Source organism: Coturnix japonica, chromosome 3 (assembly GCF_001577835.2).
Source record: "Coturnix japonica isolate 7356 chromosome 3, Coturnix japonica 2.1, whole genome shotgun sequence".
In the NCBI taxonomy this organism is placed as follows: Eukaryota; Metazoa; Chordata; class Aves; order Galliformes; family Phasianidae; genus Coturnix; species Coturnix japonica.
Window position 1 is genome coordinate 83,658,481 of NC_029518.1, and position 8,816 is coordinate 83,667,296.

The window sequence follows — 8,816 nt, forward strand, 5'->3', positions numbered from 1 at the left end:
AGTAATAAAATGGAGAAATAACTTCCACAGAAATATTTATAACTCTTCCTTATCTAAGGCTACAGCAGTTTCCCACATTTGGGTGTCAGTCCAGCCATGGTTATGTAGAAGCATTGAGGAAAGTGATCTGGAGTAACTACATGTGTGTCTTCGAAGTGCATTAATAAAACTCCCCTTACTCCTGTGCTCTTACTTTTCAAGTACTCTTTAATCTAATTTTGCATAGTTTTCTTTGGAAACAGAGAGAAGTAAATAAAGTCAAATTAATAGTAAGCCTATCCATCTGAGGGCAAATATAATTTAATCTACTTTTCAAAGACTTTCGAAGTATAGTAAGCAAAACTAATTTCAGTGCTTGATTCAGAATAGGAGATTCACGTGTGGTTTTACTGAGGTTCTAATAACTTGCTTTAAAATGATTTTGAATTTTGAACTGTTATGAGTGACAAGTCTTATGTTACAGAATGAAGTGAAAATTATATGGGTATAGTTTTATAAGCCATATCTGTAACTCCATCTGTCACGCAACTGCCTGAGTGTTGTTGCTTAGCTAGTATTTTGTGCCTTTTTCCAATGTATTTTTTTTCTCAATCATTTTTTATTACATTGTTTTATTTAACAAAACTTCTATACCTCCACATATGCCGCTATACTGTGCATAATTCTATACTGGCATAAATTAGAAACTGAGTATTTATAGAATCATAGAATCACCGAGGTTGGAAAAGACCTAAAAGATCATCCAGTCCAACCGTTCACCTATTACCAACAGATTCCACTAAACCATGTCCCTCAACACAACATCCAGTCTTTCCTTGAACACCCCCAGGGTCGGTGACTCCACCACCTCCCTGGGCAGTCCATTCCAGTGCCTGACCACCCTTTCTGAGAAGTAATACCTCCTAATGTCCAGCTTGAATCTCCCCTGCCAGAATCTTTGATTCTGGACTTGATATTCCTCTGGCATTCTTATACTCACAGACTACTGAGTGCTTGAAGGAAAAGGGATTACATACCCCTATTTTAGAAAATAAATAAAACATTATATAGAAAATAAATAAATAACTACAAAACAACCCAATTCCTTATACATTGCTGTATGAAGTTAAATACAACAATAAAAGAAAAAAAAAATCAGATTTTATTAAAACTAACGATGCTGGTATGGCCACCAGCATAGGAAGTTGATGCTGGCAGGATATGCCAGGGGAAGTATCACCTTGAACTTGCTCTGTGCCTTGTTTCTTTTCGTAAACACAATTGTCAGAGACAGGATGCTGGGACAAATGGACTTTTGTCCTGACTCAGTCCTCATAATGTAAGTATCCCTAAACAGTTCAAGAAAGATGTTTGTCTTTCAGCAATATTGCTTCTAATTCCCTGGGTTTGCATCTATTCTCTTTTGCTCATAAATGTGGTTATTCCTACAGATGCACCATAAACAGCATTACACACTCCTACTCTCCAGGGTGAGGAGATTCATGCTCTATCTTTCCTTCCAGACAGAAGCACAGTATTTAAGTGTCTTCTCAATTTATGAGAGGCAATGCCCATAATGTCTGCCTGCCTGCAATCTGGGCTAGGGCTGGAGAAAGTAAGGATTTCTCCAATATGAAGGTTTTGTATCACATTGATCCAAGGGGACAATTGCTTCAAAGGAGCAGGACATTGTGGAACAGGACAGCTGTTAGGATGAACATAAATGAGACAATGTCACGCTCCTCCTCTGCTATAGGTTGCGTAAAAGCTTCGATGACTGTGGGAGGTTGCGTTGCGGGAATAATTTGTGTTTTCAGTCACTGAAATAAATGCATTTCCAGATTGGATATACAATCCATGACTACTTAGTGACAGTTTGGAAACAATACTTGCAAGTGTAGATGCCGTATTGAAAAAGAAAGTAGGTTAGTAAATAAACAGCAAGAACGTAAAGTCAGGAAGTTTCTGTTTGTTTTGTAAATGATTTGACAAAGCTTACTGGGAAAAAAATCTGTGTATTTTGCCTTCCAGCATATATAGAATTCTATTACTAATCATGATTTGTTGTTTGACTCCAGTAATAGTAAAGTTTGCAAAAGAAGCAAAAAAGATAAGATGCAGTTTCCAGTTATGAAGATGTCGTTTGAGAAATACATTGTCAGGATTAATTCACTAATACACATGAGTACTTTCAGATCATTGCACTGAAGCTGCTCTACAAAGGAAGCATGTAATTTGTTTTCTCACATCAGAAGCCCATTATTACTGCAGTGAATAAGGAACATTTTAAATGTCAGGAAAAAGACAGAAGTTAAAAGCAAACAAAGTTTTGCATTAAATCACATTTGATAGAAAAAAAAAGCAGGCCTTCTTGATGCACAACCGCATTTCAGTCCCTCCTAGATAATAGAATATGTACTCTTCAACCATATTTTCATTAATGATTACCTGAGATGTTTGTCATACAAGGGACAGCAGTAAGCACAGGACTATTCACCAGTCTCCTCTGCAAAGTGGCCATTCAAGACACCAGGAAAAACAAGCACAGTCGAGGGAACCCTGGCAACTCTATCATCTGCTTCCAGTCCCCCATCTTCTTATGTCAACAGGGAAAAGATCCTGTGAGCAGTACCCATTGCTTGCTCAAGCACATTTCAGGAATGATGGATGATGAGAGGTGCTCTGCTCTGCTGCCCTGTTTCTTTTTGAGTCTTTCTTGTCCCCTGCAATTGCTTTTTATTCTCACACTTCTTTTTGTTGGCTTGTTTGTTTGTTTCCCCTAGCCTTTTCTCTGCTTAGAGCTTCAAGGTTTGGTTACGGTTGGGTTAGCCCCTGGCTCTAAAAGGCAGAATGACAGCTACCAGAGTTTAAGCAGGACTTAATTAAAAAAATTTAGATCCTTCCTGCATGGTCTAGTGAGAACTTTTATGCTCACCGCATCACTGAGAAATACTTGCAGAATAATTGGCCCCAGGAGAGTCGTATGTAGGTGCCTTGAGATTCTCCCTCTACAAAGAGTAGCTTTCTTTGTTATCCTTGCTGAAGTCAGTTGGCACAAGAAAAGTTGAACTGCAATATTTCTGGAGTATTATTCTTTGCCAATCGCTTTTGTTCTGTCTGTCTTTTCAGATATTTTTTGAGAACTGGCCTCACAATATGCCAAACAAGGAGAGAAAGAGGAGGTGAACTCTATATTCGTCAGAGGCCTCCTGCCTCTGATTTGGACCAACTGTGTAGCAAAAATTTTGTTCTCCAAAGGAAGCAGAGGTCACCAATGCCATATGGATCACAAGCAACCCTATAGGCTTGGGGAAGAGTGATGGAAAGATGCCTGGTAGAAAAGGACCTGGGGGTATCCGCTGACAGCTGGCTGAACATGAGCCAGCAAGCAAGTGGTGGCCAAGGAGGCCAATGGAATACTGGCCTGCATCTGAAGTGGTGTGGCCAGCAGAATCAGTGAAGGGATCATCCCTTTGTATGTGGCCAAAAAGTGTTGCCCAGGGAGGTGGTAGAATCATTATGTATGGAAATATATAAGAAACATGTGGATGTGATGCTAAGTGACATGGTTCAGTAATGGTAGTGTCAGGTCAGTGGTTCAATGCCATGACCTTAAGGTAATCATTCCAACCTAAATGATTCTATAATTCCATGACTCTGTATCTTAGCATAGCCCCATAATGTGGAGATGTCAATTCTGGACAAAGCAGCTGTGTTGGTAAACAGTTGTGTGTAGGGAAATTGGAGCCCCTTTTTACCATAGTATGCCTTGTTTTGTCACATAATGATGGGAAGCTCATAGTCAGAGAGTGCCTTGCCTGTTTGGACTGATGGTATATCTATGATTCTATGATATCAATGAAAATCAGCAGGCCTGGCTCTACAACCAAAGTCATACTGTCAACTAAAAAATGGGCTGGGGAAGTTTCTTTAAATCTACTAATTCTGTTGCAGACTTACTGAGACATTCAGAGGATAATGCATGTCTGATGATTTTTGCTATTGTGGTGTGAGTCTGGATATTATGTCTTATAAGTACTGTACTCCATGGCTTCAGTATTTGAGAGGTAGTCTTACAATTTTCCCTCCTCAACAGCTTTTGATAATTCAAAATTGCAAAGGAACTAGATTTTATGGAAAGCTCTTTCTGAATGAAACAGTACAAGAATACAATACCTCACAAATGATGAAGTGTGTCCCTTTAAGGTTATGAATTTTGTTTCCTGTAGACAATGAAATTTTAGCATTTGCAGTCCTCTGAGTGTACTTTCTATCCACTGCACATACTGCAGAGAACAGAACTATTTCAGGTTATTATATGCTGTCTCTTCTGTGCTTAGGAAAACCTTTTGGAAAGAGTAACAGTGAGGTCAGGCAGTCATACACTTAATCAGTCTATACCTTAATATCTTATTTCCAATAGAGGTTAATGTCAATTTGATTTACATTACAGCAGGAAATCCTGCAGTAGAAAATAATGGAGTATACTCATATGAAAACACTCTTATTGCCATACAGCTTTTTAAAAGCAGCACATTCCCCGACATATGAAGTTTATGCATCATGTTTGATCTTTTGGTTTCTACTTGTGTTACCTGATGTTCTTGTTACCCTCACAAACTTCCTGTTTCTGGAAGGAATGACGTTCTTTGGAAGTGAGTTCACACAGTGTGCATTTACACAGCTGAAAAATACCTGTTTCCTCTTGTGAGTTATAAATGTGTTATCTTTTGATTAGATGAATGTTTACTTGTTGTGAGAAAAGGCAATTCTATTTCAGTACCTTTTCAGTATTTTTCTGCATGCATTTATTCAATTTCCTCTTATTTATTTCCATTTTAAAGTATAGTATTGATCTATCTTCATAAGAGCGCATTTCCATGTCAAACAGTCTTTGTCATCAATTCTAGTCTTCTGGTTTTGCTTTGCCACCCCTGGGGACACAAAATCTCTATAATAAATTGCAATGAAAGAGCATAAATTAATTTAGTATGCATTTCCATGCGCTGAATCTGCTTCCTGTAAAACTTTTGGTACTTCAACTAACTGTCAGTGTTGTGTTTTTTTCTTAATAAGTGGATATTTCAGAAGCATTTGCTTTTTTCCCTCACACATTTTCTTTGGACAAAGGGCCAGACTGAATAAGTAATGTGCCAAGCCACAAACAGCTTTCCTTTACATGTCGGTATTTTAAATTGAATTGGTTTTCTTCCCAAGCCTTATTTCTATCAATAAGAACTGAGTCTGGATAGAAACTGAAGATTTCTTCTTGCCCCTTGTAGGGCTGGACCTCACTTGCAAAATGAAAAGGCTTAAAATAGACATGTAAGAGTGTAAAAAATAAAGCTAGACCATTTTAGGTGGTTTTCTGGCACGTATTTTACAAGTTGCTTTAATTAGGAATTGCACTTCAGTTCCAAAAAATTAAAGATGCAGTCATTGGCAATCTGTTTTGGAACAGTTTTTGCATGATAGATGTGACTAATATGTGTGTACAGGAGAGTGCAACATAAATATTTTATTTCAATAAGATTGGACACTGTGATGACTTGCAGAACTCAAGTACTGTATTCATCCAGAAAACTGTATTGTACCACAGTATGTATTCTCTCATACATATTACATATGTTTTAGCTTAAAATATTGCTAGGGAACCACTAGAAAGTGTATGGGGAAAACATGAAGTAAGTCTTGCCATCCCTGAGCTGTTCCCACTAGTTGCTGGACTTACCTCCCCTACTGTTCTGTGCACGTAACACTGGTAATGCTCACTTTTATGAGCTTTGCTGTGGTTATAGCTCGATGCCTACAGTAAACAGCTAAGAAAAGTACGGTGAGAATGGCAAAAATAAGCAGGATTTCTCCACACTGATTGGAAATGGAGAATATCAGATTACACATCTGGATATTCAAAATTTCATGAGATGAACTCCAGCCTAGGACTCTGGCACAACCACCTTCCAGAAAGCAAAATAACACTTGCCGCTAAAGTGGAACAAGAACCCAGGAAAGGTTATATGGATAGTCTAGAGTCTGTGCTATGCACTGGCAGAGAGCCGGGAAGACAGCATACATCATGAAATGGCCAAGTATGACTGAAGGAGAAGGATGTTTCTTAGACTCATGATGCATGCCTAACATTCCTGGGCAATGGTGAAACATACCTCGGTGGCAATAGTCTCCAACAGTTACCATGGTATGACATGGCAGGTCACCTCCCTATTTCTTACCTTTCTGTCTCCTGAGAGTCTGGTTCAGTTGGCAACTCCACCCAGTCCTTCACCGGGTGTGAGCCTGGATGAAAAGAGCACAGGAGAAATGACATTTCCAGTGGCATAATATTTTGCCAGCTGATGACATAGCTGCTAAAGCCATGTTGTCTAGCTTTTGCTTTCAAAACAGCTCTGGCTTCTACTAGAGTCAAAGGCTGAATTTTCTATTACTTCTCTTGTATTGTTTTTTTGTTGTTGTTGTTGTGGTTTTCTTTCCTGTTTTATTTGTTTCCCTCAAGGAAGATGGGAAGAGCTCAGAAGCAAAATAATCAAATATTCCTCATAATTACATCAATAACGATGTTTATAGCATGTTAAATACCATCCAAGAAGGATCCTCAAACAGGATTTCACAGCCCTCCCCTCCATACAGCTTGAGAAAACATGGCAAAGCAGCTGCTTAGAGGAAGAAACTTCCTATTTGAGTGGCTTGGTTTGTTGTTTGTTTGTTTTGTTGTTTTTTGAGGGTGTTTTTTTGTCCTGGGCAGTTTTGTGGATGTCAACTTTTTAGTCCGGAAAATTTGATCAGATGTACGTAATTACTTTAGAAGGAAATAATAAATTTGTGAGCATGACGTCTGTAGAACAGATTAGCAGAAGAAAAGAAAGATCATTTTAGTGCTCAACTCTGCCTTGGTGTCTCAAAGACAAATAGGAAAATCTGCACTAGTGCTCTCTCAAAGTCAACTGGGCCTATTTTCAGTGACCCAATTAAAGCCGCAATTTCACATTGATGTCTGAGAGCTTAAAAGAATCATAGAAACACAGAACCATAGAATGGCTTGGGTTGGAAGGGACCTTAAGGTTCATCAAGCTCCAAGACCCCTTCCGTAGGCAGGGCTGCCAACCTCCATATCTAATACTAAACCAGGCTGCCCATGGATTTCTTCATGTGCCCAAAACTGAGCACGGTCATAAGTATTTGGAGGATTTAAGCTTAATGGTAGAGCTGATGTTTCAGATAAGGATAAGAAAAACAGCATATGGAAGGCAATGGATTAAAATATTAGGGTCATGTGGTGACTGATAACTTATGTGATCTTTTTAAGAGTCTAAATGCAGAACTCAAATAAAAGGAATTGCTTTTTTACTGCTTAAGCTTGCCCAAATATGAGTCAATGTAAATTAGAAATACTGCACTCTGCCTTCTTGGTATTTTTGTTTATGAACAAGGAGTGAGCAGATAAAGAACTGGCCTTCTAGAGGAAACTCATGCTAAACCTGATCTGTCTTTAATAACTGGGAATGTGTTTTGTCTCCTACCCCCTTGAGATTTGGTTAATATTAACGCAAGATGGGCAATGGAATTTCAGGGCTTTGCTTTTAAGAACTTTTCATCTTGCAAAATTAGGGACTGAAAATGAGATAAAGATTTTGTTTAGAAATTCACTGTAAAACTTCCCAGCTTTCCCAGCCCTTCCAAGATTTGTGCACTTGCTTTACAAATGCAAATAGTGCTTTGCTAAGTTCATTTTCAGTAGGGAGGGCTTGAGCAGTTCTACGGCTTCAGGTTCAAGGGAAGCGAATGTGTCTTTTGTGTGGTTAAGTAATAAATCTGAGTTTGCATTACAGCATTCCTAAGTCATTACAGGAATCCTTTGTCAGCACTGTAAGCTCACTTGTGCACTGATCAAAGATGACGCTTCTGAAGTTACGGCACTGGTAAGGATGAATGCCTGTGGTGGAAGAAGCAACGTTATTTCAATGCTTTATGAACTTTGGTTCTACAGGTGTGGGCACAGCACCTGGATGAAGTAGAGATGCGTTCCCTTAGCATGCAGAGCATGTGGAGCAACCAGCCCCGAACAGCCAGCGCACCCCGGGGCCAGCCCTGTTCCAGCCCAGCAGGTATGAGTGCATTGCAGCCTGAAACACACTGCTACTGCTCAGTTGTTGCCACTTCGCCCCACTGTGGGGCATGTTCTATGGTGTTCGCAGGCATGGGCTGATGGTTGGACTAGGTCATCTTAAGTGATCTTTGTGACTCTGATGATTAATTATATGGTACTGAACAGTGAAGTCAGTACTATGAAAAGCTCAGGCAGCCACAGGCAGACTTGCAAGTCTTTCTGTGATGCATGAGGAATCCATCAGCATTACAGACTTCTGCTGGAGGAGCAACAGAAGAGAAAAAAAAGTGGCGTTTTCAACCACATTCACGGTTCTTTGGACACCTGACCACAACTCATAGATCAGAATGATGGAAAAACGAGCGCTTGGGCAGGGATTGTAACAGACAGGCATGTCTATGTAAAAATAAAATGAGGACTGTAGGCAACATCACAGAATCACAGAATGACCCAGGTTGGAAGGGACCTCAAGGATCATGTAGTTCAACCCCCCTGCCTGGCAGGGCCACCAAACATACACATACTAGATCAGGTTGCCCAGGGCCCCGTCCCAACCTGGCTTGAACACCTCCAAGGACGGGGCATCCACAACCTCCCTGGGAGCCTGTTCAGGGCCTAACCACTCCCTAGTTAAGAAATTCCCCCTACATCCAAGCCTAAATCTTCCCTCTCTTTAACTTTAAACCATTTTCCACTGTCCTGCTATTTCTCAGCC

The 8,816-nt window shown here is 39.8% G+C and overlaps 1 long non-coding RNA gene across 1 annotated transcript; it reads right to left on the reverse strand.

The window, feature by feature from the left end:
* Window positions 1–2,786: 2,786 nt before the first annotated feature.
* On the reverse strand, window positions 2,787–8,561 carry LOC116653241. Its single transcript, XR_004306787.1, has 2 exons — window positions 6,210–8,561; window positions 2,787–4,930 (listed from the first exon to the last, which is right to left on the reverse strand). It is a non-coding gene; the product is annotated as an uncharacterized LOC116653241 (long non-coding RNA).
* Between the last annotated feature and the right edge of the window lie 255 nt (window positions 8,562–8,816).